At 45.3% G+C, this 15,988-nt stretch overlaps 1 protein-coding gene across 1 annotated transcript in view; it reads right to left on the bottom strand.

Moving 5' to 3' along the window:
* SLC35B3 (solute carrier family 35 member B3) overlaps positions 1-15,988 on the bottom strand; it is a 157,724-nt gene that overhangs the window by 107,414 nt on the left and 34,322 nt on the right. The gene's annotated exons all lie outside the window — the stretch shown is intronic.

Raw genomic sequence — 15,988 nt, 5'->3', positions numbered from 1 at the left:
TCTCTCTCTATGTGGAGGGGTATTGGACCTACTATAATTAAAACACCTGAAGCTAGGAGGCGGGGAGTGCACGATCAGAAGGCTAGAGAATACATTTCAAAAACCTGACCTGCACATCCAAACATAGACTGAGTGTGAACAGGTGCTGAACCCAGAGTCGCCAACTCGTATATAGTTAAATAAATAGGGCAGCACACTGCAGCGCCAAAACATGCAAACTTGAAAAAACGAAATTTGAACTGCATTACTGCACTAGAAATATGAAAAATGAGAGCTTTTAGCGCACAAAAATGGCCAATTTTATGTGTACCTCGTAGCCACGTTAAGGCATCTCTCTTATACGAGGTCCTACATTTGACCTACCTCACTGAGAATAAACGTCTCCATCTGAACGGGTACATGTGAAACCTCTTCTTGGACTCAAATTCTCTCTCTATGTGGAGGGGTATTGGACCTACTATAATTAAAACACCTGAAGCTAGGAGGCGGGGAGTGCACGATCAGAAGGCTAGAGAATACATTTCAAAAACCTGACCTGCACATCCAAACATAGACTGAGTGTGAACAGGTGCTGAACCCAGAGTCGCCAACTCGTATATAGTTAAATAAATAGGGCAGCACACTGCAGCGCCAAAACATGCAAACTTGAAAAAACGAAATTTGAACTGCATTACTGCACTAGAAATATGAAAAATGAGAGCTTTTAGCGCACAAAAATGGCCAATTTTATGTGTACCTCGTAGCCACGTTAAGGCATCTCTCTTATACGAGGTCCTACGTTTGACCTACCTCACTGAGAATAAACGTCTCCATCTGAACGGGTACATGTGAAACCTCTTCTTGGACTCAAATTCTCTCTCTATGTGGAGGGGTATTGGACCTACTATAATTAAAACACCTGAAGCTAGGAGGCGGGGAGTGCACGATCAGAAGGCTAGAGAATACATTTCAAAAACCTGACCTGCACATCCAAACATAGACTGAGTGTGAACAGGTGCTGAACCCAGAGTCGCCAACTCGTATATAGTTAAATAAATAGGGCAGCACACTGCAGCGCCAAAACATGCAAACTTGAAAAAACGAAATTTGAACTGCATTACTGCACTAGAAATATGAAAAATGAGAGCTTTTAGCGCACAAAAATGGCGAATTTTATGTGTACCTCGTAGCCACGTTAAGGCATCTCTCTTATACGAGGTCCTACGTTTGACCTACCTCACTGAGAATAAACGTCTCCATCTGAACGGGTACATGTGAAACCTCTTCTTGGACTCAAATTCTCTCTCTATGTGGAGGGGTATTGGACCTACTATAATTAAAACACCTGAAGCTAGGAGGCGGGGAGTGCACGATCAGAAGGCTAGAGAATACATTTCAAAAACCTGACCTGCACATCCAAACATAGACTGAGTGTGAACAGGTGCTGAACCCAGAGTCGCCAACTCGTATATAGTTAAATAAATAGGGCAGCACACTGCAGCGCCAAAACATGCAAACTTGAAAAAACGAAATTTGAACTGCATTACTGCACTAGAAATATGAAAAATGAGAGCTTTTAGCGCACAAAAATGGCGAATTTTATGTGTACCTCGTAGCCACGTTAAGGCATCTCTCTTATACGAGGTCCTACGTTTGACCTACCTCACTGAGAATAAACGTCTCCATCTGAACGGGTACATGTGAAACCTCTTCTTGGACTCAAATTCTCTCTCTATGTGGAGGGGTATTGGACCTACTATAATTAAAACACCTGAAGCTAGGAGGCGGGGAGTGCACGATCAGAAGGCTAGAGAATACATTTCAAAAACCTGACCTGCACATCCAAACATAGACTGAGTGTGAACAGGTGCTGAACCCAGAGTCGCCAACTCGTATATAGTTAAATAAATAGGGCAGCACACTGCAGCGCCAAAACATGCAAACTTGAAAAAACGAAATTTGAACTGCATTACTGCACTAGAAATATGAAAAATGAGAGCTTTTAGCGCACAAAAATGGCCAATTTTATGTGTACCTCGTAGCCACGTTAAGGCATCTCTCTTATACGAGGTCCTACGTTTGACCTACCTCACTGAGAATAAACGTCTCCATCTGAACGGGTACATGTGAAACCTCTTCTTGGACTCAAATTCTCTCTCTATGTGGAGGGGTATTGGACCTACTATAATTAAAACACCTGAAGCTAGGAGGCGGGGAGTGCACGATCAGAAGGCTAGAGAATACATTTCAAAAACCTGACCTGCACATCCAAACATAGACTGAGTGTGAACAGGTGCTGAACCCAGAGTCGCCAACTCGTATATAGTTAAATAAATAGGGCAGCACACTGCAGCGCCAAAACATGCAAACTTGAAAAAACGAAATTTGAACTGCATTACTGCACTAGAAATATGAAAAATGAGAGCTTTTAGCGCACAAAAATGGCCAATTTTATGTGTACCTCGTAGCCACGCTAAGGCATCTCTCTTATACGAGGTCCTACGTTTGACCTACCTCACTGAGAATAAACGTCTCCATCTGAACGGGTACATGTGAAACCTCTTCTTGGACTCAAATTCTCTCTCTATGTGGAGGGGTATTGGACCTACTATAATTAAAACACCTGAAGCTAGGAGGCGGGGAGTGCACGATCAGAAGGCTAGAGAATACATTTCAAAAACCTGACCTGCACATCCAAACATAGACTGAGTGTGAACAGGTGCTGAACCCAGAGTCGCCAACTCGTATATAGTTAAATAAATAGGGCAGCACACTGCAGCGCCAAAACATGCAAACTTGAAAAAACGAAATTTGAACTGCATTACTGCACTAGAAATATGAAAAATGAGAGCTTTTAGCGCACAAAAATGGCCAATTTTATGTGTACCTCGTAGCCACGTTAAGGCATCACTCTTATACGAGGTCCTACGTTTGACCTACCTCACTGAGAATAAACGTCTCCATCTGAACGGGTACATGTGAAACCTCTTCTTGGACTCAAATTCTCTCTCTATGTGGAGGGGTATTGGACCTACTATAATTAAAACACCTGAAGCTAGGAGGCGGGGAGTGCACGATCAGAAGGCTAGAGAATACATTTCAAAAACCTGACCTGCACATCCAAACATAGACTGAGTGTGAACAGGTGCTGAACCCAGAGTCGCCAACTCGTATATAGTTAAATAAATAGGGCAGCACACTGCAGCGCCAAAACATGCAAACTTGAAAAAACGAAATTTGAACTGCATTACTGCACTAGAAATATGAAAAATGAGAGCTTTTAGCGCACAAAAATGGCGAATTTTATGTGTACCTCGTAGCCACGTTAAGGCATCTCTCTTATACGAGGTCCTACGTTTGACCTACCTCACTGAGAATAAACGTCTCCATCTGAACGGGTACATGTGAAACCTCTTCTTGGACTCAAATTCTCTCTCTATGTGGAGGGGTATTGGACCTACTATAATTAAAACACCTGAAGCTAGGAGGCGGGGAGTGCACGATCAGAAGGCTAGAGAATACATTTCAAAAACCTGACCTGCACATCCAAACATAGACTGAGTGTGAACAGGTGCTGAACCCAGAGTCGCCAACTCGTATATAGTTAAATAAATAGGGCAGCACACTGCAGCGCCAAAACATGCAAACTTGAAAAAACGAAATTTGAACTGCATTACTGCACTAGAAATATGAAAAATGAGAGCTTTTAGCGCACAAAAATGGCCAATTTTATGTGTACCTCGTAGCCACGTTAAGGCATCTCTCTTATACGAGGTCCTACGTTTGACCTACCTCACTGAGAATAAACGTCTCCATCTGAACGGGTACATGTGAAACCTCTTCTTGGACTCAAATTCTCTCTCTATGTGGAGGGGTATTGGACCTACTATAATTAAAACACCTGAAGCTAGGAGGCGGGGAGTGCACGATCAGAAGGCTAGAGAATACATTTCAAAAACCTGACCTGCACATCCAAACATAGACTGAGTGTGAACAGGTGCTGAACCCAGAGTCGCCAACTCGTATATAGTTAAATAAATAGGGCAGCACACTGCAGCGCCAAAACATGCAAACTTGAAAAAACGAAATTTGAACTGCATTACTGCACTAGAAATATGAAAAATGAGAGCTTTTAGCGCACAAAAATGGCCAATTTTATGTGTACCTCGTAGCCACGCTAAGGCATCTCTCTTATACGAGGTCCTACGTTTGACCTACCTCACTGAGAATAAACGTCTCCATCTGAACGGGTACATGTGAAACCTCTTCTTGGACTCAAATTCTCTCTCTATGTGGAGGGGTATTGGACCTACTATAATTAAAACACCTGAAGCTAGGAGGCGGGGAGTGCACGATCAGAAGGCTAGAGAATACATTTCAAAAACCTGACCTGCACATCCAAACATAGACTGAGTGTGAACAGGTGCTGAACCCAGAGTCGCCAACTCGTATATAGTTAAATAAATAGGGCAGCACACTGCAGCGCCAAAACATGCAAACTTGAAAAAACGAAATTTGAACTGCATTACTGCACTAGAAATATGAAAAATGAGAGCTTTTAGCGCACAAAAATGGCCAATTTTATGTGTACCTCGTAGCCACGTTAAGGCATCACTCTTATACGAGGTCCTACGTTTGACCTACCTCACTGAGAATAAACGTCTCCATCTGAACGGGTACATGTGAAACCTCTTCTTGGACTCAAATTCTCTCTCTATGTGGAGGGGTATTGGACCTACTATAATTAAAACACCTGAAGCTAGGAGGCGGGGAGTGCACGATCAGAAGGCTAGAGAATACATTTCAAAAACCTGACCTGCACATCCAAACATAGACTGAGTGTGAACAGGTGCTGAACCCAGAGTCGCCAACTCGTATATAGTTAAATAAATAGGGCAGCACACTGCAGCGCCAAAACATGCAAACTTGAAAAAACGAAATTTGAACTGCATTACTGCACTAGAAATATGAAAAATGAGAGCTTTTAGCGCACAAAAATGGCGAATTTTATGTGTACCTCGTAGCCACGTTAAGGCATCTCTCTTATACGAGGTCCTACGTTTGACCTACCTCACTGAGAATAAACGTCTCCATCTGAACGGGTACATGTGAAACCTCTTCTTGGACTCAAATTCTCTCTCTATGTGGAGGGGTATTGGACCTACTATAATTAAAACACCTGAAGCTAGGAGGCGGGGAGTGCACGATCAGAAGGCTAGAGAATACATTTCAAAAACCTGACCTGCACATCCAAACATAGACTGAGTGTGAACAGGTGCTGAACCCAGAGTCGCCAACTCGTATATAGTTAAATAAATAGGGCAGCACACTGCAGCGCCAAAACATGCAAACTTGAAAAAACGAAATTTGAACTGCATTACTGCACTAGAAATATGAAAAATGAGAGCTTTTAGCGCACAAAAATGGCCAATTTTATGTGTACCTCGTAGCCACGTTAAGGCATCTCTCTTATACGAGGTCCTACGTTTGACCTACCTCACTGAGAATAAACGTCTCCATCTGAACGGGTACATGTGAAACCTCTTCTTGGACTCAAATTCTCTCTCTATGTGGAGGGGTATTGGACCTACTATAATTAAAACACCTGAAGCTAGGAGGCGGAAAGTGCACGATCAGAAGGCTAGAGAATACATTTCAAAAACCTGACCTGCACATCCAAACATGTATTCTCTAGCCTTCTGATCGTGCACTCCCCGCCTCCTAGCTTCAGGTGTTTTAATTATAGTAGGTCCAATACCCCTCCACATAGAGAGAGAATTTGAGTCCAAGAAGAGGTTTCACATGTACCCGTTCAGATGGAGACGTTTATTCTCAGTGAGGTAGGTCAAACGTAGGACCTCGTATAAGAGAGATGCCTTAACGTGGCTACGAGGTACACATAAAATTGGCCATTTTTGTGCGCTAAAAGCTCTCATTTTTCATATTTCTAGTGCAGTAATGCAGTTCAAATTTCGTTTTTTCAAGTTTGCATGTTTTGGCGCTGCAGTGTGCTGCCCTATTTATTTAACTATATACGAGTTGGCGACTCTGGGTTCAGCACCTGTTCACACTCAGTCTATGTTTGGATGTGCAGGTCAGGTTTTTGAAATGTATTCTCTAGCCTTCTGATCGTGCACTCCCCGCCTCCTAGCTTCAGGTGTTTTAATTATAGTAGGTCCAATACCCCTCCACATAGAGAGAGAATTTGAGTCCAAGAAGAGGTTTCACATGTACCCGTTCAGATGGAGACATTTATTCTCAGTGAGGTAGGTCAAACGTAGGACCTCGTATAAGAGAGATGCCTTAACGTGGCTACGAGGTACACATAAAATTGGCCATTTTTGTGCGTTAAAAGCTCTCATTTTTCATATTTCTAGTGCAGTAATGCAGTTCAAATTTCGTTTTTTCAAGTTTGCATGTTTTGGCGCTGCAGTGTGCTGCCCTATTTATTTAACTATATACGAGTTGGCGACTCTGGGTTCAGCACCTGTTCACACTCAGTCTATGTTTGGATGTGCAGGTCAGGTTTTTGAAATGTATTCTCTAGCCTTCTGATCGTGCACTCCCCGCCTCCTAGCTTCAGGTGTTTTAATTATAGTAGGTCCAATACCCCTCCACATAGAGAGAGAATTTGAGTCCAAGAAGAGGTTTCACATGTACCCGTTCAGATGGAGACGTTTATTCTCAGTGAGGTAGGTCAAACGTAGGACCTCGTATAAGAGAGATGCCTTAACGTGGCTACGAGGTACACATAAAATTCGCCATTTTTGTGCGCTAAAAGCTCTCATTTTTCATATTTCTAGTGCAGTAATGCAGTTCAAATTTCGTTTTTTCAAGTTTGCATGTTTTGGCGCTGCAGTGTGCTGCCCTATTTATTTAACTATATACGAGTTGGCGACTCTGGGTTCAGCACCTGTTCACACTCAGTCTATGTTTGGATGTGCAGGTCAGGTTTTTGAAATGTATTCTCTAGCCTTCTGATCGTGCACTCCCCGCCTCCTAGCTTCAGGTGTTTTAATTATAGTAGGTCCAATACCCCTCCACATAGAGAGAGAATTTGAGTCCAAGAAGAGGTTTCACATGTACCCGTTCAGATGGAGACGTTTATTCTCAGTGAGGTAGGTCAAACGTAGGACCTCGTATAAGAGAGATGCCTTAACGTGGCTACGAGGTACACATAAAATTGGCCATTTTTGTGCGCTAAAAGCTCTCATTTTTCATATTTCTAGTGCAGTAATGCAGTTCAAATTTCGTTTTTTCAAGTTTGCATGTTTTGGCGCTGCAGTGTGCTGCCCTATTTATTTAACTATATACGAGTTGGCGACTCTGGGTTCAGCACCTGTTCACACTCAGTCTATGTTTGGATGTGCAGGTCAGGTTTTTGAAATGTATTCTCTAGCCTTCTGATCGTGCACTCCCCGCCTCCTAGCTTCAGGTGTTTTAATTATAGTAGGTCCAATACCCCTCCACATAGAGAGAGAATTTGAGTCCAAGAAGAGGTTTCACATGTACCCGTTCAGATGGAGACGTTTATTCTCAGTGAGGTAGGTCAAACGTAGGACCTCGTATAAGAGAGATGCCTTAACGTGGCTACGAGGTACACATAAAATTGGCCATTTTTGTGCGCTAAAAGCTCTCATTTTTCATATTTCTAGTGCAGTAATGCAGTTCAAATTTCGTTTTTTCAAGTTTGCATGTTTTGGCGCTGCAGTGTGCTGCCCTATTTATTTAACTATATACGAGTTGGCGACTCTGGGTTCAGCACCTGTTCACACTCAGTCTATGTTTGGATGTGCAGGTCAGGTTTTTGAAATGTATTCTCTAGCCTTCTGATCGTGCACTCCCCGCCTCCTAGCTTCAGGTGTTTTAATTATAGTAGGTCCAATACCCCTCCACATAGAGAATTTGAGTCCAAGAAGAGGTTTCACATGTACCCGTTCAGATGGAGACGTTTATTCTCAGTGAGGTAGGTCAAACGTAGGACCTCGTATAAGAGAGATGCCTTAACGTGGCTACGAGGTACACATAAAATTTGCCATTTTTGTGCGCTAAAAGCTCTCATTTTTCATATTTCTAGTGCAGTAATGCAGTTCAAATTTCGTTTTTTCAAGTTTGCATGTTTTGGCGCTGCAGTGTGCTGCCCTATTTATTTAACTATATACGAGTTGGCGACTCTGGGTTCAGCACCTGTTCATACTCAGTCTATGTTTGGATGTGCAGGTCAGGTTTTTGAAATGTATTCTCTAGCCTTCTGATCGTGCACTCCCCGCCTCCTAGCTTCAGGTGTTTTAATTATAGTAGGTCCAATACCCCTCCACATAGAGAGAGAATTTGAGTCCAAGAAGAGGTTTCACATGTACCCGTTCAGATGGAGACGTTTATTCTCAGTGAGGTAGGTCAAACGTAGGACCTCGTATAAGAGAGATGCCTTAACGTGGCTACGAGGTACACATAAAATTGGCCATTTTTGTGCGCTAAAAGCTCTCATTTTTCATATTTCTAGTGCAGTAATGCAGTCCAAATTTCGTTTTTTCAAGTTTGCATGTTTTGGCGCTGCAGTGTGCTGCCCTATTTATTTAACTATATACGAGTTGGCGACTCTGGGTTCAGCACCTGTTCACACTCAGTCTATGTTTGGATGTGCAGGTCAGGTTTTTGAAATGTATTCTCTAGCCTTCTGATCGTGCACTCCCCGCCTCCTAGCTTCAGGTGTTTTAATTATAGTAGGTCCAATACCCCTCCACATAGAGAGAGAATTTGAGTCCAAGAAGAGGTTTCACATGTACCCGTTCAGATGGAGACGTTTATTCTCAGTGAGGTAGGTCAAACGTAGGACCTCGTATAAGAGAGATGCCTTAACGTGGCTACGAGGTACACATAAAATTGGCCATTTTTGTGCGCTAAAAGCTCTCATTTTTCATATTTCTAGTGCAGTAATGCAGTTCAAATTTCGTTTTTTCAAGTTTGCATGTTTTGGCGCTGCAGTGTGCTGCCCTATTTATTTAACTATATACGAGTTGGCGACTCTGGGTTCAGCACCTGTTCACACTCAGTCTATGTTTGGATGTGCAGGTCAGGTTTTTGAAATGTATTCTCTAGCCTTCTGATCGTGCACTCCCCGCCTCCTAGCTTCAGGTGTTTTAATTATAGTAGGTCCAATACCCCTCCACATAGAGAGAGAATTTGAGTCCAAGAAGAGGTTTCACATGTACCCGTTCAGATGGAGACGTTTATTCTCAGTGAGGTAGGTCAAACGTAGGACCTCGTATAAGAGAGATGCCTTAACGTGGCTACGAGGTACACATAAAATTGGCCATTTTTGTGCGCTAAAAGCTCTCATTTTTCATATTTCTAGTGCAGTAATGCAGTTCAAATTTCGTTTTTTCAAGTTTGCATGTTTTGGCGCTGCAGTGTGCTGCCCTATTTATTTAACTATATACGAGTTGGCGACTCTGGGTTCAGCACCTGTTCACACTCAGTCTATGTTTGGATGTGCAGGTCAGGTTTTTGAAATGAAAACATGGCAAACAGTTCACGGCCTACTAGCTTAGCCGAAGTGTGCCGGAGCGGTATCGCCTCTGTATACCGGGTGGCGTAGTCTACGACTACTAATATGTGCTGATGGCCCCGGGCGGATTTTACTATTGGTCCCACCAGATCCATCGCTATCCGCTCAAAGGGTACTTCTATGATGGGCAGAGGTACTAACGGACTCCGGTAGTTTGTGGTGGGTGAGGTTAGTTGACACTCAGGACAAGTGTCACAGTACTTTGTAACCTCAGCGTAGACACCAGGCCAAAAGAACCTCTGTAATATGCGCTCTAACGTCTTTTTGGCCCCCAAGTGCCCCCCCAACATGTGAGTGTGAGCCATGTCGAGTACCGCCCGACGATAGGGTTGGGGCACTACCAGTTGTTCCACCACCTCATCCCGGATTTTATCAACCCTGTACAGTAACTCCTGGATGACCGCCATCCGGGGAAACTCCTTTTCTGCACCAGGTTGTTGTGCCACCCCATTTACCTCGATTACTCTTTCCCTTGCCCGGGTCAGAGTGGGATCCTGGAGCTGGGCAGTCCCAAACTTACCAGGTGACACCTCCAGCTCATGAATTGGTGGATTCTCTTCCACTTCCCCTGCCAATACCTCTAGGGGAAACCTATCGGGATTACACACTGTCCCTATCGTGGCGACCCCTACGGCAGGTATCCCTGACTCGGGATCTTCGGGTTCTGCACCCAGAATGCTTTTTACCCTGAGAGGGTTAACTCTGGTCTCCCAGAGGGACCAGAACAACGGTAAGTCTCTACCCAATACAGTCCCATACGGAAGAGTTTTTACCACTCCCACCACATGTTTTATCTCTCCACATGGGGTGGAGAATGTGACCTCCGCAGTCGGGTACTCTCGGAGGTCCCCATGTATGCACACTACCCCCACCTTTCGTCCAATAGGACTGTCCCCAGCAACCAAGGACCCGTGTACCAGGGTCACCAAGCTCCCCGAGTCCAAGAGAGCATCCGTTTGGTACCCGTTAACGAGCACTCTGCACAGCTGAGGTTCGGTACCGGCAGGGTCTGTAGTGGCAATGCAGACTGGCTGGGCATACATAGACACGCGGCGGGTATACCCGCAGTCCATGGGTTCTGTTGTTAGGGGACAATTAGCAACCACATGTCCAGGTTCTTGGCACCGCCAACACGTAACGACTGTGGCACGAGGTAACCTTGGAGCCAGTTTAGGGGACACAGGTCTATGGTCACTCTCTTTCCGAGAGAACCCCTCAGCACGGACTCGGTCCGGTCTTGTCCCAGTGGAGGGCCGTGGACTTTTCTGAGACTCCTGAGCTGGCGGAGCCTTACGTAACAGCCGAAGCGGAACAGTGTCCCGTATAAAGTCCTGGGTGGCCTTATATCGCTCTACCAGGCCTACAACCTGGTCTAGGGTACCCGGGTCCCCTTGACCCACCCAACGCTGAATGGCCGCTGGCAGAGCCCTCACCAGTCGGTCGACCACCACCCTCTCCACTATCTGACTTGTGGATAAAGTCTCAGGTTGGAGCCACCGTTTCACAAGCTGCAATAAGTCAAAAATCTGAGACCGGGCAGGCTGGGCTTCCACAAAAGTCCAAGAAAACACCCGTTGAGCTCTCACATAAGTATTAACCCCCAGTCGGGCAAGGATCTCACCTTTTAACTTGGAATAGTCCTGGGCATCCTCCCGACTGAGGTCAAAGTAGGCCTTTAGCGCATCACCCCTCAAGAACGGAGCCACAACTTCAGCCCACTGTGCTGCTGGCAGATTCTCCCGTTCTGCCGTGCGCTCATAGACGGTGAGGAAAGCTTCCACGTCATCTTCCGGACTCAATTTCCTCAAAGCGGAGCGGACCTTGTCTCGGGCATCGCGACGTTCCGGGGTCGGGGCTGGAGGTGCCTCTCGCAGGGCTGTAATTTGCTGCAGCAACAGATTATTAGTTTGTTGCTGTTGTTGCTGTGTGAGGACTAGCTGCCTCAGGATCTCCTCCATTTTGTCTGTAGGCCTGAATTGCAATGTAGCAGGCTTAATAACAGACATGCAAATGGCGTTGGGGTATGCCTTAATTCACACTGCTCCGCATTCTCCAACCAAATGTGATGTAGCGATGTCCTTGCTGTGCAGTGAATAGGCAGTGACCCATATAAAGTTCAAACAAAGTTCTGTTTATTTCACAGCATACTCACAAACCGGAAAAGAAAGCAAACAAGTCCTTCAGTATGCAGCCGGGAAAAATAACAACAGTCCGCTGCCGTGAGCGTATTACACCCCCGTGTACGCTGGGGTGTCTGGCTTTTCAGGCTCTGCCTGGCCCGTGTTTCTCCACACGGAAGGAGCTCTGCACAAGCCTCCTCCTAGGTCTGACTCCCAGACCAGACTGACACACCCAAACTCTCTTGCTGGGGTTTTTTTCTATCCTCCAGATTCTATGGCCATGGGCCACTATATGATCTGGGCTGGAGGAAACGGACCGGCCCCACTACCATCCTGCAGTCCGTTTCAAAATAAAAGCCCATACCAGGTTTTCCTGAATAAATTCTGGGACAAATAACTTGACCCAGTTCACACTTACTTTTATTCTTCCCTGTGTCTCACAGGCAACCTGCTGTGAGCACAGGGCACTCCAGCGGATCTAATATGCTTCCAAGCACATCCTGGGGGACACATAGCGACTCTCGCATATGACACCGGTCACTGCCTCACAATAGGTTGCAGCAGATTTGGACTCATGTAGTGGACAATCTGACTTTGTCCCAGGAGAAGGCTCAACGTTTCGCTAACCGCAGGCGCTGTGTGGGTCCCCGACTTCGTGTTGGGGATTTGGTTTGGTTGTCATCTCGTTATATTCCTATGAAGGTTTCCTCTCCTAAATTTAAGCCTCGTTTCATTGGTCCATATAGGATTTCTGAGGTTCTTAATCCTGTGTCTTTTCGTTTGACTCTTCCAGCTTCTTTTTCCATCCATAACGTGTTCCATAGGTCATTGTTGCGGAGATACGTGGCACCTGTGGTTCCATCTATTGATCCTCCTGCTCCGGTTTTGGTTGAAGGGGAATTGGAGTATATAGTGGAGAAGATTTTGGATTCTCGTGTTTCGAGACGGAAACTCCAGTATCTGGTTAAGTGGAAAGGTTATGGTCAGGAAGATAATTCCTGGGTTTTTGCCTCTGATGTCCATGCTGCCGATCTGGTTCGTGCCTTTCATGTGGCTCATCCTGGTCGGCCTGGGGGCTCTGGTGAGGGTTCGGTGACCCCTCCTCAAGGGGGGGGTACTGTTGTGAATTCTGTGGCCAAGCTCCCTCCTGTGGTCGAGAGTGGTACTTCGGCTGGTTCTGTCTATGAGCTTCCTTTGGTGGATGAGAGTGGTACTGCGGCTTCTGAGTTTCCTTCCTCAGGTGATGAGGTTAAGTCGTTAGGTGCTGCTCTATTTAACTCCACCTGGTGCTTTGATCCTGGCCTCCAGTCAATGTTCTAGTATTGGTCTTGCTTCCTCCTGGATCGTTCCTGTGGCCTGTCTATCCTGCATAAGCTAAGTTTTGCTTGTGTTATTTTTGCTTGCTATTTTTTCTGTTCAGCTTGCTTTATTGGTTTTTCTTGCTTGCTGGAAGCTCTGAGACGCAGAGGGAGCACCTCCGTACCGTTAGTAGGTGCGGAGGGTCTTTTTGCCCCTCTGCGTGGTTGTTTGTAGGTTTTTGTGTTGACCGCAAAGTTATCTTTCCTATCCTCGGTCTATTCAGTAAGTCGGGCCTCACTTTGCTAAATCTATTTCATCTCTGTGTTTGTATTTTCATCTTACTCACAGTCATTATATGTGGGGGGCTGCCTTTTCCTTTGGGGAATTTCTCTGAGGCAAGGTAGGCTTATTTTTCTATCTTCAGGGCTAGTTAGTTTCTCAGGCTGTGCCGAGTTGCATAGGGAGCGTTAGGCGCAATCCACGGCTATCTCTAGTGTGGTGTGTTAGGATTAGGGATTGCGGTCAGCAGAGTTCCCACGTCTCAGAGCTCGTCCTTTGTTTTTGGTAATTGTCAGGTCACATTGTGTGCTCTGAACTTCAATGTCCATAGTGGTTCTGAATTACCTGTTCATAACAGGCAAATATCTGTATGGAGCATCTTATGGGGCCATGTGCAGCATTATATGGGGCAATTATCTGTGTGGAGCATCTTATGGGGCCATAATCAGCATTTGTGCAGCATTATATTGGGCAAATGTCTGTATGGAGCATCTTATGGGGCCATAATCAGCATTTGTGGAGCATTATACAGGGCAAATGTCTGTATGGAGCATCTTATGGGGCCATAATCGGCATTTGTGGAGCATTATACGGGGCAAATGTCTGTATGGAGCATCTTATGGGGTCATAATCTACATTTGTGGAGCATTATACGGGGCAAATATCTGTATGGAGCATCTTATGTGGCCATGTGCAGCATTATATGGGGGCAAATATCTGTATGGGGCATCTTATGTGGCCATGTGCAGCATTATATGGGGCCATGTGCAGCATGATATGGGGGCAAATATCTGTATGGAGCATCTTATGGGGCTATAATCCACATTTGTGGAGCATGATACGGGGCAAATGTCTGTATGAAGCATCTTATGTGGTCATAATCAACATTTGTGGAGCATTATACGGGGCAAATATCTGGAGCATTTTATGTTGCCATGTGCAGCATTATAGGGGGCAAATATCTGTAAGGAGCATCTTATGGGGCCATGTGCAGCATTATATGGGGCAATTATCTGTGTGGAGCATCTTATGGGACCATAATCAGCATTTGTGCAGCATTATATTGGGCAAATGTCTGTATGGAGCATCTTATGGGGCCATAATCAGCATTTGTGCAGCATTATATGGGGCATATTTTAATATGGAGCATCTTATGGAGCCCATCATATACTGTATGGAGCATTATATGGGGTGTTGTGAATTCTGCTTTTGGGCTCCCTCCGGTGGTTGTAGGTGGTAATGCAGTTGTCCCTGGGCTGCAGTCTTGGACAGGTGTATCTACTGATTGCAATTCTGACTGGGGTGTTTAGGTTTGCAGGACTCATTGATCCTTGCCAGTTGTCAATGTTTCTTGGGAAGTGTTGGATCTTTGTCTGGCTTCTCCTGCTTAGCTGCCAATTCAGCAAAGATAAGTGTCTGTTTCTTTTTCTGTGGCACACAAGCTGTGTGCTTATATTCTGTGCTATTCATTTGTTTTCTCTTGTCCAGCTTAGACTGTGTCAGTGTTTTCTCAGTCTTGTTGGATTCTCTGGAGTTGCAGATATACGCTCCACATCTTTAGTTAGATGGTGGAGTGTTTTTTATTTTCTGCTGTGGATATTTTTGGAAGGATTATAATACTGACCGCTTAGTATCCTGTCCTATCCTTTCCTATTTTAGCTAGAGTGGCCTCTTTTGCTAAATCCTGTTTCCTGCCTGCGTGTGTCTTTTCCTCTACTACTCACAGTCAATATTTGTGGGGGGCTGCCTATTCTTTGGGGTTCTGCTCTGAGGCAAGGTAGAATATAGGAATTCTACCTTGCCTCAGAGCAGAACCCCAAAGGAATAGGCAGCCCCCCATCAATAGGGGTATTTAGTCCTCCGGCTGTGTCGAGGTGTCTAGGATTTGTTAGGCACACCCCACGGCTACTTTTAGTTGCGGTGTTAAGATCAGGATTTGCGGTCAGTATAGTTACCACCTACTCCAGTGAAAGTTTTCATGCTGCTCCAAGGTCACCGGATCATAACAATGGGGCTCCTAATTCAATATGGATATTCAAAAACGCTTAAACTACTGATGTCTCAATTAATCTTACTTTTATTGGTATCTATTTTTATTTTTGAAATTTAACAGTAGCTGCTGCATTTTCCACCCTAGGCTTATACTCGAGTCATAAGTTTTCCCAGTTTTTTGTGGCAAAATTAGGGGAGTTGGCTTATATTCGGGTCGGCTTATACTCGAGTGTATACGGTATTTTCTTTATTTCATAATTTTCTCTACCTATGGGGGTGATAAAGAGGGGGCTTCATTTACTATTTTTTTTATTTTGATTACTGTGATAGGTTCTATCACAATGATCTAAATGTAACTGGAATGAATCTGCCGGCCAGCAGATTCGGCGAGCGCACTGCGCATGCGCCCGCCATTTTGGAAGATGGCGGTGCCCATCGCTGAATATGGACGGACATCGGGAGGGACACCAGGACTCAGGAGGTACGGGGGGGGGTGGGATCGGACAGCGGGGGGTGGAAGACAGGACGGAGGGGAGAGGAGGACAGGACGGAGGATAGGGCAGAGGAGGACAGGACGGAGGGGAGAGGAGGACAGGACGGAGGGGAGGAAAGACTGACGGCAGCAGCAGATCGCCGCTGTCAGTCGGTGGGGGCAGATCGCGGTCTCCAGCCATGACCGATGATATTGCAGCATCGGCCATGGCTGGATTGTAATATTTCACCAAGTTTCATAGGTGAAATATTACAAATT

Source organism: Ranitomeya imitator, chromosome 6 (assembly GCF_032444005.1).
Source record: "Ranitomeya imitator isolate aRanImi1 chromosome 6, aRanImi1.pri, whole genome shotgun sequence".
Lineage (NCBI taxonomy): Eukaryota > Metazoa > Chordata > Amphibia > Anura > Dendrobatidae > Ranitomeya > Ranitomeya imitator.
The sequence above is the reverse complement of the archived record's forward strand: the minus strand, read 5'-3'. Positions and strand labels throughout refer to the sequence as shown.